Here is an 18,991-nt window from a genome sequence, read left to right as displayed (position 1 = left end):
TTCTGTGTCTCCCTCTCTCTCTGTCCCTCCCCCACTCATGCTCTGTCTCTCTCTCAAACATAAGTAAACATTTAAAAAATTCAAAAAGAGAATATTACATGAACTTAGTTGATAAAGCAGTGGCTGGGTTTGAGAGGATTGACTCCAGTTTTGAAAGAAGTTCTACTCTCCATAAAATGCTATCAAACAGCATTACTGCTACAGAGAAATTGCTCTTTTAAGAAGACTCAACCGGTGTGGCAAGCTTCATTGTTATCTTAAGAAATTGCCACAGCCACTCCACCTTTACCACCCTGATCCATCAGTGGCGATCAGCACCAAGGCGAGACCCCCCACCGGCAACAAGATTATGATTGGCTAAAAACTCAGATGGTGCTTAGCAGTATTTAGCAACAAAATATTTTTAAATTAAGGTATACGCATTTTTTAGACACGATACTATTGCATGTGTGATAGACTGCAGTATAGCATAATTTTTTACGATACGGAATTTGTTTGAATCTTCTGGGTTTAAACATAACTTTTATATGCACTGGGAAACCGAAAAATTCATTGGACTCACTTAATTTTCATATTTACTCTATGTAGTAGTCTAGAACTGAACCTTCTAGAGTATGTCTCAGGGATGCCTATATATGTATCATACAGCAGTGTTTACTACGGTCATCATGTTGTACGTTATATCCCTCGTACTTATTTATCTTGTATCTGGAAGTTTGTACCTTTTGACTATCTTCCTCCAATAACTTTCTTTTTTTAAACGGGGTTTAATTTACACACAACGAAATGTCCAGATCCTAAGTATACTGTCCATTCAGTCTTAACAAATGTGCATCAAAGCAGAGCATTACTGTTGCCCAGAGAGTCCCCCTGCCCCTCCTCACTCAACTCCTGCTCCCCAGATATAACCACCGATCTGATTTCCCTCACCACAGCATAGTTTGCCTTGCTAAGAATTTTATATAACTAGAATCGCACATGTAGGTTTGGGGAGTTCGAGAGGACTACCTCTTCTACCCATCGTAATGTTTTCCAGACGCATCTGCGTTGTTGCATCTGTCAAGTTCGTTCCTTTTGTACTGCGGAGGCACATTTCACGGTGTAGATGTGCCACAGTTTCCCAACCCATTCCATTGATGGGCATGCAGGATGCTTGCAGTTTGGGACTATTATATAAGTACCTGCTATAAATATTCTTGCACATGTTGTTTTCATTTCTCTTGGATGAATACTTAGAGCATAGGGTAGATGTATGTTTAACTTTTAAGACGTTGTCAAACAGGTCGTACCATTCTATGCTCCCAATGGCAAGGTCTGAGATTTCCAATTTCCCCACGTTATGTCTCATTTTAGCCATGCCAGTGGGTGTGCAGCATATCTCATTGTGTTTTTAATTTGCATTTTCCGAAGGATATTGTGTGCTTCATCATGAACTTACTGCCATTTCATTATCATCTTTTGTGAAGTGTTTAAGTCTTTGGTCCATTTTTTATTTGGCTGTCTTTTTTATTATTGAGTTGCAGGAGTTCTTTATAACTAGATTCAAGTCATTTGTCATATATATGTGTTGTGAATTATTTTTCCCAGTATGTGAATTGCCTATCAATTTCCTTGATGGTGCTTTTTAATGCACTGGAGTTTTTAATTTTGATAGCCTAATTTAATAATGTTTATTCTTTTATGGTTTGTGGTTTTTATGTCTTCTCTAAGAAATATGTACCCACCTCAAGGTTGTGCAGATATGTCTATGTTTTATTCAAGGAGGCTTATCATTTTAGCTTTTTCAGTTAGGTCTGTGACCCATCTTTGGTTGATTTTTTGTGGATGGTGTGAGATACATCAAGCTTCTTCATTTTTCTATATGGATATCAGATATCCAGTTGTCCCCGTATAATTAATTGAATAGACTTTCCCTTCCCCTTTAAATTGCTTTGGTGCCCTTTTAAGAAATCATTTGAGTGCATATGTATGAATTTAGCATTACTTAGATGTGTTTCTGCAAAAAAAGAGCTCCTCCCTACCGAGGACAGGGTGGGGAGTATGAAGGAACCAAGGACAGAGAGAAACCTATTCTCCCACCTATGCAAAGCCTTTTTCGGTAGCAGGAGCTGCCCTGCCCTCAAGCAGAGGATACCAGCAGGGAAAGACCACTCCCCGCCTGGGGAGTGGGGGGTGAGGGGGGTGTTGGGAGGAGTGTTCAACCTGGGGAGGTGATTGGCTGCAAACTAGAGAACATTCTACCTAAGGCCTCATTCTCACACTAGTTTTTCCAGCTCTAATGATGCAAGGAGAAAATCTGAAAGAAAATAAGTCTTGCTGGCATTTGAGGTGTATGGAGTTCTAGTTTATTGTTTTCCTCCCCCACTGAAAAAATTGTCCATGGTGCCTCGTGGAGCCCTGCCACATGGGGCCTTTTGATCCAAAACATAATCGTTTACTCCCATTTCTAGAAAATTGCTTGGAAACCTCATCAGTGCTAGGGCACTGAGCAGATAGACTTAGAGTTTTATTGTTGCCCTAAATTAGAATTAAGGAGTAAGTAGCCTGACCAATTTTCACTTTGCTATTTCCCCTTCATAAATCCTAAAGTGATTTTCATCATAGGAAAGCTGACATTTTAAGAATAGTATTTTTAAAAAATCCATGGCAGATATGTCTCTTTGAAGTTTTATGAAAAAGTCTCTCTTTTGGGGTGCCTGGGTGGCTCAGTCAGTTGAGAGTCTGACTTTGGCTCAGGTCATGATCTCGCGGCTCATGAGTTCGAGCTCTGCGTTGGGCTCCGTGCTGGCAGCTCAGAGCCTGGAGCCTGCTTCTGCCTCTGTGTCTCCCTCTGTCTCTGCCCCTAACCCGCTCGCATTCTGTCTCTGTCTCTCTCAAAAATAAACATTAAAAAAAAAAAGTCTTTCTTCAATTATCATTGTCAAAGGCCTTGCAAATATACGAAATGTTGGGGTCTGGGAACAACTGGTCAAGAAAAAAATCTTGAGATGTCTTCAGTGCAAAAACAGTGGTCTTATTAAAACTCGGGGATGGAACCAATGGGCAGAAAGAGCTACACGGGGGTTGTGAGGAGTGACTGATTATATACTTTCAGGTTGGAGGGGGCGGTTAGGGATGTCATGAGTCTCTAAGGAATTTGGAAGTAAGGTTTCCAGGACCTTGAGGGGTCACTTACTATTGTCTAGTAAAACCTTAGCCATGAGACCCTTCAGATGTATGTCAGTGGGCCATATGCTTGGAGGATGATTGCTAACATCTATCATGGGGGTGTAGAGATAAAGAAGTTTCCAGTGGGATTTTTATATGTTAAAGAAGACTTCAGGATCCTGGAAGTCCAGCTAATGTCAAGCTAAGGTTGCCTGTTGCCTCTAGCAAAGTAAGTATTAACATGAGGGCCACTGAATTCCTAGAGAAAGGTCACTCTGCCTGTCTCAAGGACTTGTCAATGGGCTGTAAGGTGCAAGGATATTTTTTTTTTTTTTTGCCTTTGTTCTCCACATTGCTGAATGCTTAGAAATGTTTAGGGGAAAAAAACCTCAAAAACAAACAAAACAGACAGATATTCCCTTTAAATTGTACTGACTTTTGAGAACTTTGCTGAAAATCTTATTCTAAAATAGAATATTCCCAGTGGCATGAGTTAAATTAAGGTCTATGGAGCAGTTGAATAATCATCATTTGTTGGCCAGTCAGAACTTCAAGCCAAAGCAGGAGAGGATTTCAGTGAGAAAGCACGGGTTCCTGGTGTTAACCTCCACAAGGATTCTCTCCTTGACCAAACTGGTCAGATTCCTCTAAGCTCTTTTTAAGCTAGGTCCCCATCTCGAGCATATCTTCAAAAGCTCAATTTTGGCAACAAGCCTGTTTAGCCAGATCCCCCTTTGATATCTGAGTAAATTCCTCACTTCACCATGACAATTCCTTAGAGACTTCTGCAGTCCCTAAACCCCCCCCAACCTGAAAGTATATAAACAGTCACTCCTCACAACCCCAGTGTAGCTCTTTCTTCTCACTGGTTCCATCCCCGTGCTTCAATAAAACCACCGTTTTATCTAAGTTCCTCACTACCCCATGACCGCCCAAGTGATGTCTGGTCACCCCAGCCTGCCTGCGGCAAGAATTCTGCAAGTCAGTTTAGCCAGAATCCCCCCCTTACCTCCAATGTTTCTATTGGTAACTTTCCACCCCCCGACACCCCCCCTGCCTCCCCCCCTTCCACACACACTCTACTCCTTGGCTATAAATTCCACTTTCCCTTGCAGAGAGTTGAGACTGATCTCTCTCCTCTGCTGCAAAACCTCCTAAAACTACCAAACTTTATAGTCCCCAGTAAAGCCTGCCTTGCCAGGTGAACAAGGGTCATGAATATTTTAACATCTTTCTAAAGAGATATCGTAGTACTAGCTGGTAGTGGCTGTCTCTTCGGTGGGCTCAGTAAAGAGGAAGGTTCTGTGAGGAAGTAGGGGTGTGTGTGTGTGTGTGTGTGTGTGTGTGTGTGTTGTTGTTGTTTGTTCAAACAGTGCAGAAAATCTTGCGGTGGACAAACAGTCCCCAAAGAGACTTGTAAATGGCCAAGAGGTTCTATGAGGTTCTATGTCGAGGTTCTATGAGGGTTCTCTAGGAAAGAGACCCGGGTGGCCTTTCTGAACATACAACACCCAACACACAACCCACGGTGGACAGTTAGCCCTCACATACTTCGTGTGAGGTTGGTTCCTGTTTCTGACAACACCTGTGTCATCCTGCTCAGCCTACAGCTCCCGGGGCCGGTGACGCTCTTTGACCTTCCAGGCCCCTGCGCACACCATCTGTGTCCCATGCAGCTCTTTACGTATCATTTAACTCCATCGCCCAGCCGAGCACTTGGATGGATGTGGCACGAGGAGCATCGGCACATGCTTTCTCTGTTTCTCGCGTCCTTTTTCTTCCCTCCATAATTGAACTTCCAAGGACACGACGAATGACAACAGCCAAAATTTGCCGAGCATTTACTCTGTGCCACGTACTGTGCTAAGAAATCTACAGGTAGGGGCCCCTGGGTGGCTCAGTCAGTTAAACATCTGACTCTTGGTTTCTGCTCGGGTCATGATCTCACAGTCCGTGAGTTCGAGCCCCACATCGGTCTTGATGCTGACAGCGCAGAGCCTGCTTGGGATTCCTCTCTTCCTCTCTCTTTGCCCCACCCCTGCTAGTTCTCTCTCTCTCCCTCAAAAATAAATAAATAAACAAACATTTACAAAATCTACAGGCAGTATCTCCTTGAATTATCACAACTACCATATGAGAGAGGTTTTATTACTATTATCTTCTAGGTGAAGAAAGAGAGGCTCAGTTGTGGGGTCAGTCACTTGCTCATGACCACAGAGCTAATTAATCCTGATTCTGGACAAGAGACTGTTAAGCTTCCGTGTCTGTTCCTGTCCACGATGCCCTCTGGATGCCATGGCAAATGTCCTTTGCGTTATTTTGGGTTTATTCGTTTTGTTTTGTTGCCAGATCAAACTACATGTTTGATTTTGTTTTTTGTTTTGTTTTTGTTTTTTGAGAGAGAGAGAGAGAGAGAGAGAGAGAGAACAGGGGAGGGGCAAAGGGAGAGGGAGAGAGAGAATCCCTGGGCTCATGACCTGAGCCAAAATCAAGAGTCAGACACTCAACTGACTGAGCCACCCAGGTGCCCCTGTGTTAAAGCAAAATGAGCCCCTACCAGAAAAGCATACAGTGCCCTCACAAACAGCTACAATTTTTAAGGCCGCAGTAATGACATGGTTGTTTCTGATTTCGAACAGGAATGTTTGACAGAGAAAAGACATTACTTCCACTGAATTGTGCTATTGAATGGAAACCACTTCCATTTTAGCTTCACTCGGAACAGACAAAAATCAATTTCTGCCCACCCAAAAGATAAAATGACATGCTTCACCAGGAGGAAAAAAAAAAGTCTCAGGTTTCATGTTAATATCGTGAATAGTGGAGAATGCCGAAGGGGGAAGAAAGACCAGAGTACAGAAAAGTAGCGACCAAGCAGGTCCAATGCTGAGCCTCTTGTAATTGCTGCTCTGGGCTTTCTTTTTGGCTTTCTTTCCTTTGTGAAGAAGAAGAAAAAAATTCATATCTGATTTATAGATTTTTTTTTCCAGCTCCCTGGACATTCACTCTTACAAACCTAGAGATCTAGTTAAAAATATCTTGTAAATGGGGTGCCTGGGTGGCTCAATCAGTTAAGCATCTGACTTCGGCTCAGGTCACGATCTCACGGTTGGTGAGTTCAAGCCCCACATCGGGCTCTGGGCTGAGAGCCGGGAGCCTGGAGCCTGCTTCTGTATCTGTCTCCCTTGCTTTTTCTTCCCCTCCCCCACTCATGCTCTCTCTCTCTCTCTCTCTCTCTGTCTCTCAAAAAATAAGTAAATGTTACTTGCATAGCACCTAGAAAGCACTATTTTTCCACATCCGCACCGGCATGATTTTTTTATTTTTTATTTCTTTAAAAAAAATTTTTTTTAAGGTTTATTTATTTTTGAGAGAGAGAGAGAGAGACAGAGCATGAATGGGGGAGGGTCTGAGAGAGAGGGAGACACAGAATCCGAAACAGGCTCCAAGCTCTGAGCTGTCAGCCCAGAGCCCGACGCGGGGATCGAACTCACGGACGGCGAGATCATGACCTGAGCCGAAGTCGGAGGCTCAACTGACTGAGCCACCCAGGTGCCCCCGCACCGGCCCGATTTTTATTCAGATGCCACCAGGGCACCGGTTTCAGGACCCTGCAGGTGGCAGAAATTCCTGAGATATCCTTGAAATGACTGAACCCCAGGACAAGTGTGGTGCTGCAGGGGCAGATGCACAGCAAACGCAAGGTAGGGGTCCGATGGGTGCCCCCCTCTCCTTTTCCAAGCCAGCCCCGGGGCCTGAGCCCTGGGCAGGGCTGCAACTTGGTCCCACCTCGAGGTTCCCCCGCGGTGGCTCACACAGGCTCTCCCTTTGCTTTTAGTCTTACTATTACTGGAGGATTGTATTTTCATGTCTACCTTGCCAGCTGCCAGAGACAAAACACAGCAGCACTTCTGATTCTTCTCACACCCTCTGACCCTGGAGAAATCCCTTGCTTTGCAGCCACCACCGGGGAGGACCATTTCTTTCATGCGACTTGTCAACATTTTCAGAAGGCCTCGGAAGGCTGCCACTTGGCACAGCCTCGCGCTTCTTTCCTGAAAACAGTGAGATTTCAAATTTTAATTGCAGCTTCTTGATTAGGCATCAGAAGTCCATATTTGAGCATTTGAAATGACATTTCTAACATGCAAATCTATCCATTTCAAGTGTTCTTTGGGGGAAGTTCAACTACCGAATTTGTTATTGCCTATTTGAAAATTCACTTGGACCATGTGTAGAAAAAGTAGGGGTTAGTACTAATTGTTCTTGGTCTTTTTGGGTTGTTTTGTTTTGTTTTAATTTTTTTTTTAACGTTTATTCATTATTGAGAGACAGAGAGACCCAGAGCATGAGCAGGGGAGAGGCCGAGAGATGGAGAGACATAGAATCTGAAGCAGGCTTTTAGGCTCTGAACTGTCAGCACAGAGCCCGACCCGGGGCTGGAACTCACAAACAGCGAGATCATGACCTGAGCGGAAGTTAGACGCTTAACCAACTGAGCCACCCAGGCGCCCCGGTTTTGTTTTATTTTGTAAAGAGAGAGAGCACGAGAGTGAGCGAGCAGGGAGTAGGGGCTGAGGGAGAGAGAGAGGGAGAGAATCTTTTTTTTTTTTTTTTTAATTTACTTTTGAGAGAGACAGAACACAAGCAGGGGAGGGGCAAAGAGAGGGAGACACAAAATCCGAAGCAGGCTCCAGGCGCCGAGCTGTCAGCACAGAGCCCAACCTGGGACTCGAGCCCACAGACTGCAAGATCATGACCTCAGTAGAAGTCAGACTCTCAAGCGACTGAGGCACCCAGGTGCCCCCAGAGAATCCTAAGCAGACTCCATGCTCAGCACCAGCCGGTCAGGGAGCTCTCTATCCCAGACCCTGGGATCATGACCTGAGCAGAAAATCAAGAGTCAGACGTTCAATCAACTGAGCCACTCAGGTGCCCCTAACTATTCTTAGTTTTAATGCTCACTGTTTTCAGATATCTGTAGATAATCTTAGCCCCATGCGGTCAGTAGAAGAAGAAACAGAAAAGGGAAGCCAGTGGGGATGGGGGGTGGAGGAGGGTTCAACAGGATATCCTTCTCCCCTGGCCCACCCACCAGGCAGAAGGGAGCAGCAGAGTTTGGGGAGGACTTCTCAAATGGCTGCCCCCCCCCCTTAAGGCCCTTGAACTCATGCCCTTCAACCTGTGATAAACTAGGACCCTAGAAATCTCAGCTCTGAAAGTCAGCAAAGAAAGGGCCTTGCATTCAGGTGGATCACCTTTCGGACGGGAAAAACCCGAGATTTGGAAGCTGCTCTTTTCAAGAAATATTTGTAAACCATTTACGTGGTCCCTGAGCTCACAGTGGGGAGCCATCAACGGGCACGTCCAGATCCAGTACCTGTCACTGGACCATAAGTGCCTTTCCTGTGCTCCCACGGAAGGCCCGCCAGCACCCTGGGGCTCCCCCTCTCTCCCTGCTTCCACCTACCCACATGTGCCATCTTTTCACAGGAAGGCACAGTCCTCTTAAAGGCCCCAATCTGTCTAAGATTGCAGAGTACCAGCAACAGTAACAACTTCATAGCAAGCCTGAAGTCCAGTCCAGTAAAAGCTCTGCCTCTTTCTAGTTGCGGGATCGAGAGTCTCTTGACTCCACTGCACCCCAGTTTTCTCATCAGCAAAATGGGGAAAACGTCCACTTCATAGAATTGTTGTAAAGATCAACAAGGTGATGTAGTAAAGAATATAGCCCAAGGTCCAGCACCGGCAAATGTTCAATAAGTATTAGTTTCACCATTCTGGCCCCTTTCCATTTTCTGGCTTATTGCGATATCCCCTGAATAGCCCCCTGCCTTTAGAACCTAGCTTTCGAATTCCCTTGGGCTGCTACACGTAATACTTCAGGCCGGCTCTTCTCTTCACCTCTGCGTCGACTTCCTCTTAGCTCCACATATGCACAAGAGTTTGTGTTCCTCTAGTTGCTGGTAGGGAGCCGTTGGTGAGGATTTTTTTTTGGAATGGCAAGGGACAGAAATCTGATTTGCTCATAGTCTGGAAACGTCTAGGCTCCCACAACCAAGAAGTTACATTCTGGCTTATCTGGACTCCTGTCTCATCACCGGCTCCCTTTCTCAATGCTGCTTTCCCTTGTGGGTTAGCAGCCTTCTCTGCTGCTGCAGGTGCCTTTTTAAGCTTGGCCAGGAAAGATGGCTTTCAGCAGCTGCAGATTCTCCTCCTCCCAGCGTATTGGCCTCCATAAAAAGAGGACCTATCACGCTCAGTGCCTCCATATCAACTCCAGGGACGAACCCCAACTGGCCAGCCGAGTCATGTCTTTGTAGCTCTGAGGAGTGAGGGAGAGAGGCACAACACTGTGGTTGGAACTTGTGGCTGAACCACAAGGGAAGAAAGGATGGTTAGGAGATTTCAAAGAGGAGAGGTCGCCTAGGCAACCACAGCACATGCCCACTCCAGCCAGGGATCCTTGGGTCGCAGCAACACTAAAGTGTTAGCGGAAGTCCTGCTGAACCAGAGGTTCGTGACGGGAGACGCAGCAGGCTCCCAGTGCCCACCCTCCCTGGATGAGAGGTGTGTGTGTTTGGGGCAGGAGTGGAAGAAATCAAAATCAAACCGTTTCCCATATATGCACAGAAACTGTGGGCATAAAATGGGACAAAGGCAGGTCTCCCCTAGCATCTGGCCTCAGGAGACCAAGCTTAGAGAGATGTGGGAAGGGACAGCAAAGCCACCAAGGGCCACTGCAACGCCTGGTCAAGCCACGACACTTTGTGCCAATTTCCTTCAGCAAGCTTAGTGGTTCCTCTTGCTGGATCAGAAATGAAGCACCTTGGGCTTCAGGAAGAGTGAAGCTGGGACACAGGGAGCTGAGCCAGGTTTTTCAAGGGCGTCCATGGCCCCCTTCCATTCTTGCCGAATGTGAAGTTCATCCATTCACAGGAGTCTCACAAGGTCGGTGCTGTGGTGGGGACATTTACCAAGGAAGCAACTCTGGGCAGAACAAGAGGACAAGACAGACAGCTGCTTCGTCTTTATTAGGTGCCTTTTATCTGGGATCATAGGGATGGTTTTCAAGGTCTCCCGACATGTCTGTAAGAAAGGTGTTATTATTCGCCTTCTTTAAATGAGAAAACGGAAACAAAAGTTAAAAGTGACTTTCCCAAGGTTGCTCAGAAGTGGAATTTTTAGCAGCATGACAGTCACAGGTTCTGAAAGTCTCACATTCTCACCTCCTCCCCTCACCCACAGTCAAGATGCTCCTTTAATAGCCAGAGGACAAAATCCACATGGTTGAAGCTGATAAGGCTTAGTCAGTGTCATAGAATGCGGAATTCCTACAGAGGAGGAGAGATTTTAAACATAAAATATATTTTTCACTCCATCTCAAGGTCGGACTAAATTGTAGAGGTCATTGATTCCACTTCCCATTCTAGTCCTGAGCTACGATATTCTCTTTGAACATATCACGTCACAGGGACCCGTCTCCAGAAAGAGCTGGTTCCAACACCAGACAACTACAGTTGTTGGAACATCCCAATTTCCATCAAATTAAAACTCGTTTCCTTGTAACGCTATTCACTACAACTCCTTTTGCCCTTCGGAATTCATTCATGTTTTCTTCCTTTCTGCATTACTTCCTTTTTTCCCTCCTTCCCACTGTTATTCAAGTACCTACCCTGCGCTATGTATTGGCTTGGGCACCTGCGATACAGCATTGGACAAGAAAGAAAGGCCCTTGTCTCGTGGAGGCTGTATTTCAGTGGATAAAGACAGAAAAATAAAGGAGAAAACAGATGAACAAAAATTCAACTCACATTAAGCGTTATAGAAGAAATGAAACAAGATAATGAGGTAGTGGGTACCAACAAGGACAGGCTGCTTTCCATTAAGGGGATGTAAAAGGCTCCCCTGAGCATCTGAAAAGGTGACATTTGAGCAGCAAGTTGAATGTTCCTAGAATCCCACAGCAGATCTCCAGGCCTCCTTCCACAGCTTCTTCCCTTACTTGAAACCAGATATCGACACACACACACACACACACACACACACACACACACACTTGTATGCGCAGGCACACTTACACAAGTGTCTCTATATTCTTCAGTTATTTCAAACATACATACCTATTTATCAGTGTTCTCTTAAAATATAGTGTTCAAAACTGGGTAAAGCACTCTCGATTTGGTCTGACCAAAAGATGGGTCCATGAGCTAGCTCCCTTGTTCTGGACACCACAGATCTATTAACTGGTCTCCTGGGCTTCTATTTTTTTTTAATAATTTATTGTCAAGGTATCAAGGTAGCTATCATACAGGAGTAGATTCCCGTGAGTCATCACTTCGATACAATTACAGACAACACCCAGTGTCCGTCCCAGCAAGTGCCCTCCTCAATGCCCATCACCCATTTCCCTCTCGCCCTCCCCACTCTCAACCCTCAGTCTGTTCTCTGTATTCAAGAGTCTCTTAGATTTGCCTCTCTACCTCGCTGTTTGTAACTTATTTTTCCTTCTCTTCCCCCATGGTCTTCCGTTAAGTTTCTCAGATTCCACATAGGAGTGAAAACATATAATATCTATCTTTCTCTGACTGACTTACTTCACTTAGCATAATACCCTCCAGTTCTACCCACGTGGTTGCAAATGGCAGGACTTCATTCTTACTGGAGTAGTATTCTGTTATATACATACACCACAGCTTCTTTATCCTTTCATCAGTTGATGGACATTTGTGCTCTTTCCATAATTTGGCTACTGTTGATAGCGCTGCTATGAACACTGGGGTGCATGTGGTTCTGAACGGTGGGGGCCAGAGTTGCAATAGCTTTTTTTTTTTTTTAATTTTTTTTTTAACATTTATTTATTTTTGAGACAGAGAGAGACAGAGCATGAACGGGGGAGGGGCAGAGAGAGAGGGAGACACAGAATCCGAAGCAGGCTCCAGGCTCTGAGCTGTCAGCACAGAGCCCAACTCGGGGCTCGAACTCACGGACCGCGAGATCATGACCTGAGCCCAAGTCGGCCGCTTAACCGACTGAGCCACCCAGGCGCCCCAACAGGATATTCTTAGTAAATCAGTGTCGAATCCTGTCATTCACTGCTCCTGACTTTGAGCACTCAAAAACTCCCTTTTTGAAACTATGATCTAAAGATGTGTTCTAAATCTTGCCTAATATAGGCTCACCAGGTTAGGTGATCACTTCTGATTTCTCTTTTTCAAACATTTCAACTTCACTATTTGGCCCCATGGTTTCTGACCAGGCTACTGCAATTGAATATATTATATATGTATATGTATACATACACACACATACATACACATGTACAATATGTACATATGCTTAATATGTATGTGTATATATACACATAAAGTTTTTATATGAAGTTTGTCCTAGAATATAAAACATTTGGGTCAAAGACTTAAGAACTTATATACAATAATAAGCTCACTTTTACAATCATTAATCTAATGTTGTGTCCCTTCCATTTTCTTTCTTTTTTTTTTTTTTTCTTTTATTTTTGAGACAGAGAGACAGAGTGAGGGCAGGGGAGGCGCATAGAGATAGAGGGAGACACAGAATCCAAAGCAAGCTCCAGGCTCTGAGCTGTCAGCACGGAGCCCGACGCAAGGCTCGAACTCACGGACTGTGCGATTATGACCTGAGCTGAAGTCGGACGCTTGACTGACTGAGCCACCCAGGCACCCCGCTTCCATTTTCAATAATATTCTCTTCCCCGAAAAAAAAAAATTAGGTAGAAAACAGGAATTGAGCACTTATCCATTTTTTGCTTTTCATGCGTTGTGGGTTTTTTGTTCATATCTTTTACTTGAGATTTATAGAGAAATTTCCAGACGTTAAAGCAGAAAGTGATAGAAGGGGAGTCCATATAAGAAATAAATATTACACCGATCTCTAGGATATTTTGAAAGTTGAATCTCTAAATTTATATGTGCCTAATCTAACTTCTATGCTCAGAAATGTTCATGACATTCTCATGCTCGGATGACATTCTCTATTACACCCGAGGTTTTTATAATTATTAAGTTTTGCCTTCGTTGATCTGAACTATTTCCACATTAGCAATACTTTTGTTGTTTCTTCTGACTTCCTAGAAATACACCAAAACAAATGAAGAAATCTGTTGGCTGCTCTATTTTCCCTGAACGAGGCTTCAGGCTGAGGTCTGGATATTTCAAGATATTCTCATTGATGATTCTGGATATTCTCATTCATGATTAGGTCTTCCCCTCGGCCAGTTTAGAGGTTTCCGTTGGGAACACATGATTCACTTCCCCTCTCAGGCTGGAAGGTCCAAAACGGACCAAGGTGTCCAAAACCCCTTCTGTTTCTTTCTTTCAATGTTCACCAGGGAACTCCCCATCTTGTAAAGGGGACATTCTCAAAAGAAGGAGGTCCTATTTCAGTCACCCTTTCTCAAGGGTTTCTGCTGTCCTGATGATCAATCTGGTCACCAGGAAAGTAACTCAAATATTGGGTTGAGGTTATACCTAATTAGATATGTCCTCAAAATAATACTTGAAGGGTGCTTTTAATTTAATACTTTATAAAGTCTCCACAATCATGCTGATGATAAGAACTGAGTCCAAACCACGCCAGGAAATATACAGAGTGTGCAATTGACAATGCAAACATTTACTTACACGTGTATGTATGCAGACAGACATAGCAAACCAGAAATAAAGTCACACAAAATTGCGGGTGAAGCGTGGCCAGCAGCGGTCCTGAGAGCACCTGGGATTCAAAGCAGCTGCTTCTCAGCTTTCCTGCTTCTTCGTTTGATTCTGCACCGGCGTTGATCTTTTATCTGCTGGAGTTGTGATCTTTCGAGGACAGTCTTTCTGACTTACTCCACCATGCCGTGTGATTTCCTCCGGCCATTCACACATCGGAGACACTGTTGGGAGTGCGCTCCCTCTCTAACAGGAGGGCGTTCACAGAATTCCTTCAATGGTGTGGTGGACAGAGTTCAGACACGTCTTGCATGTCTAGGGAGATTCTCCTGCGTTCTTCAGAGCTGTTTCTCCGAGGTTGTTACCTCCCTCCCACCATTAATTGGGTTCTCCTTCCCCCTCTTCTATAGCAGCTGGAATGGAATTTAATCCTCATTAAATAGGGGTTAATTTTGGAATATCAGGTTCATAGATTTCCACAGGGAGATTTACTTCTTTACTTACTATACATAGAATGATACTAATCCCTTTTTTTTTTCATGTTTATTTTTGAGAGACACAGAGAGAGAGAGAGAGAGAGAGAGAGAGTGCAGGGGAGGGGCAGAGAGAGAGGGAGACACAGAATCCGAGGCAGGCTCCAGGCTGTGAGCTGTCAGCACAGAGCTGGACACGGGGCTTGAACTCATGAACCTTGAGATCATAACCAGAGCCAAAGTTGGATGCTCAACCGACTGAGCCACCCAGGCGCCCTTACTATTCCCCCTTTAAAATATATATATATATTTCACAAACAAAATCTAGCTGATAGAAACCTAAAGTATCATGCATATTTTTTCCAATATAACGTTACATTGCAAGAAAACGAGGATTTGAGAACTGCTGTGGATGGTGATGGTGGCCTTCACGCGTAAAGAACCAAGCAGCGCATTGCTGAAACTCATCATGAGAAGCAAAAGAAGCAAGCATTTTGGAATTGTGTAATATGAGCGATAGGTCTGGGAAACCTGTCAAGGGAGAAGTGCCTCACGCTTAAATCAGAAGCCCTTCCACTACCCAGGACAGGAATTTAAGCTGGTTAGTGAACCTTTCTGTGCCTCGGTTTCCCCATGTGTAAGTAGGAATTTATAACACCTACTTAGCACATTTATTATGGAAAGGCATTCTAGCTAACTACACTGGGGGCCACGTAAGGAAAAGGTAACGTCACCTGCCGATATCCACTGACCACAGTTGCTCCCAGCTGTGGGCACTCGGGTGCCTTGTCAGAAGGGACAGGTCAGTGATTGAGAAGCCTGGAGACAGCAGAAGTGTCAAGAGAGTGGAAAAATAGGGAACATAGCCTGGCTCCCTCAGGACTGGCCAGCACCCCAGTCAGTGAGCTGAGGGCTGCTCTTCATCTGGTCCAAACACACCTGAAACTACAGGTGTAAACATAGTTTGGGGATGTAAATGATACAGTAGATCTTTGTATTTACCAGATGTCAAGAGTCACTATTTCAGAAAGCCAACTGCATGCCAACCCTAACATTTTCACATCAGTGGATGGATTTTTTTTTTAATATCTCTTATTCAAAATTGAGATTATGGCTTCTGGTCTTTCCTGGTGAGCGTGATGGGTTTTTCCCTCGTTTCTTTCTGTTTGAGGATTTCAAACGAGTTCAAATCTAAAGATCATGACCACACACAAAGTGAAGCTGAGAATTGATGTTACTGGAATAGCTGAAGAGAAAAAAAATTTAATGCATCGAGTTCAGCTAATTCAAACAAAAAAATGCTACTAATTTGGGCCCTTAGGTAAGCTATTTGAGTAAACTCTCCAGCTTAATTTGCTCAGGGAGATAATCCCATTGTCCTCATTTTAATGAAAGTATGTCCATTCAAAAATGTCTGTGAAAAGTGCGGACTCCCTTCTATGGAAGTATTGCTAGATGAGATTGGGCAGAAAGGAACAATCTCTCTGGGCATTAAAGAAGGTATGACTTTCCCCCTTTCCAATGCTAATGGAGGTTTTATTCTCAAAAGTTAAAGTTGAGAGGTCAGGTGTGAGAGCCCTGCTTCCCTCTGCTTCAACAGCTCCCCTGAAGGCCAGACCCTACACAAAGGACAGACCAGAAAGAGGAAAGGAAACATACTTCTGAGCAGGAATGGCTTCATATACCTGTCTCCAAAGACTTTAAGATGGCAAGAGACAGGCAAGACTGTTCCGTCCCCTGATTTCCTGGTGATGATTCCCAATCAGCCAGTGAGACTCAAGTGAGGGCCACTTGCCTGTGGCAGGCTGGGTCCCAGCTGTCATGCAAGTTACCAAGAGGACTTCACAAGGGGTTAGGATCCAGAGGTGAGACTGGACACTTGAGAAAGCACACCACAAGAGAGAGTCTTGAGGAAAACAGCCAGACCCAACTCTGAGGAAAGGGTAAAGGGAAGATGGCCGCCTACAATTAGGAGTCTTTCCGAAGCTCGGCTGTGAGCAGAGACAGGCTTTCTACAACCACCACACGGAGGACTGGGCTCTCTCCGGGGCCAGCAGGACTAGACAACCACACCTCCCGTCCTGTGGTGGGAAGCAAGCATCGAACATATCAAACGTATCCAAAATTATCCAGTGGGGTGTATCCATTCCTGGTATTCTGCACAAAGGTAACTAACTAAAATAAGTGAACAAATGAAGTATTCTTTGTAACTTGGGGTTCACAAGAGTTTTGTGGGAGTAGGTAGTGCTCTCTTCATCTAATACCTATTTCTATATACAGGTGACCCTTGAAGGACATGGATTTGAACTATGTGGGTCCACTTCTACGCAGATTTTTTTCAATAACTACACTTCTTCCTTAGTATTTCTCCTCTTTATGTATTTTCTTAATAACGTTCTTTTCTTCTAGTTTATTGTAGGAATATGGCATATAATACACATACAGAATATGTGTTCATTGACTTTTATGTTATGAGTAAGGCTCTGGTCAGTAGTAGTTTTGGGAGAGTTGAAAGTTATATGCAGATTTTTGACTCTACAGGGAGCTGGGGGGTGGGGGGAGAACAGGAGGAAACACCCCTAACCCCCATGTTGCTCAAGGGTCAACTGTATTATCTGAGAGAGGAGAGAGAGAGAGAGTTGGTGGCCTATAGGTTTATGTGTGATAAATGTGTGTGTGTGTGTGTGTGTGTGTGTGTGTGTGTGTGTGTGTGTAAAAACACTGGTTAGTTGACCAATATTCAACATATAGTTACAGAAATATATATATGTGTGTATATATATATATATATATATGCTATTTTCATAATGTGTGATTTCACTTAAGTGATTTATAAACAACTGAGGTTAGAAGGTAAGGCTCTCCTTGTCTCAATGTTGACCTATGCTCCTTTCGATGAGGGTATTTGACTGAAGGAAAGAAGGAAAAGGAGAAGAAAAGAGGGTGCTGACAATATGGAGGACCCACTATGTTGCATGTATTTCACCTACATTATTGGACTTTATATGCATTTGTATACATGATGGACCCCTGTTATTATTACCTCATTTTACCTTTGAGAAAAGGGGAGCTGAGATGAACTCAAATAGGTGAAAGAATGAAATAAGTAGGGGCACCTGGGTGGCTCAGTAGGTTAAGCGTCCTATTCTGGCTCAGGTCACCATCTTACAGTATGAGTTCGAGCCCCGCATCGGGCTCTGCAGTGAGCACGCAGAGCCTGCTTGGGTTCTCTCTCTCCCTCTCTGCCTGTCTCTCCCCCCTCCTCTCTCTCAAAATAAATAAATGCACTTAAAAAAAAAAAAGAACGAAATAAGCAAAGGCAGAGCTGGCTTTTAAACCCAGTTTCTTCTGATCACAAAGTCCAGTTCCCTCGGTGACAAGGATTGAGGTGCCTGAGTCACTGGATGTCCCCGCACTCTCATGACTCACTTTCTGACACCACACGAATACTTTTCAAAATATTTTAATTCAAAGAGAAAAATCAAGGTGCATATTCCTAAATATGCTTTGGGTTCTTAGGCTGCTTACAAACATCTCCTTTGCCTGTATCAGGGAGGAATTTGATTCAACCCGCCAAATTCATCACTTCTAAAAGGACGGAGGAAATTCTTCGCTTCAAGTCCAAATCACTTCGCAGTAGGCTCTTTAGAGCCCTCATGATTATCAGACAAGGGGGCTTTCACTTATAACAAGACCACGAGTATGGGGAAAATTGGGGATTTGAGGGTAATTATCCAGAAGAAATAATCAGTACTATCTGCAAAGAAATAAAGCACACGGGGAACAGCAAAAAGTCCAGTTTTTTGTAGGAGCAAGGAACCTTTGCCCAAGGATATCATTAGTATTCCATTGGGCTAAGGGAAGAGGGCCTCACAGGGTTTTACCCAGTTTGCCCACCTGGGCTTATGTTTCCCTTCTTGGAGCCCATAAATATGCCCCTTTAAACCGATTTAATATTGACAGCTTGGGGACCCTAGCGGACACACATCTCAACATGCTTTCTGCAAGAACTCTGCTGGCGGTCAGTTCAGATTCTGGAACACTGACTCAGCATCCACTGTGTGAACACACAGAGAATGGGAGAAAGAAATGGTCCCACCCTTCCGGCCAGATGGGAAGGCATTCGGGGCCTTTTTCAACCTTGAGGGTATGCCCAGGTCTCTCCCTCAGCTCCGCGGGGAAGCAGGCAGAGGGACGGCAGGTCAAAGGAGGTGAAGAAGGACAAAGAAAACGCTAACCATGTTCCGCTGATGCAGAGTCAATACGGAAGGAGACACAGGTCTCCGATGGGAAGAGCATCCTGCCTGCTTCCCGTCACCTTCTGCCTTCCCAGCTCCCTTCATCATGCTGTGAGGCTATGTCGCCTTCTGCCTGATCACAGCCCGGCTGGAAATGTGCCTGCGTTCTTAGCCTCCTTAACGCAACCGCATCCCTTCTCTCCTGCGCCCCGGGTGCCCAGTCCCTGCTTCCAGCCTTCAGCCTTTCTGGCACACACGCGGTGCTTGGTGTTCTGGGGTGGGCGCCGGGGCAAAAAGCCCTCAACCTGGCTCCTGCTCTTCAACAAAAACCACCTTTAAGCTGGAAGAATGTGTCATCAACTGATAATTTACTAAATGACAGCTCATTTTCATTCTGCGGAAGGGAATTGCTTCATCTTTCATTCTTAACGCCTGCTCGTTT

This window comes from Panthera pardus, unplaced genomic scaffold, assembly GCF_024362965.1.
Source record: "Panthera pardus isolate Hobbes unplaced genomic scaffold, ASM2436296v1 HiC_scaffold_7, whole genome shotgun sequence".
NCBI lineage: Eukaryota > Metazoa > Chordata > Mammalia > Carnivora > Felidae > Panthera > Panthera pardus.
Note: the sequence above shows the minus strand (reverse complement) of the source record.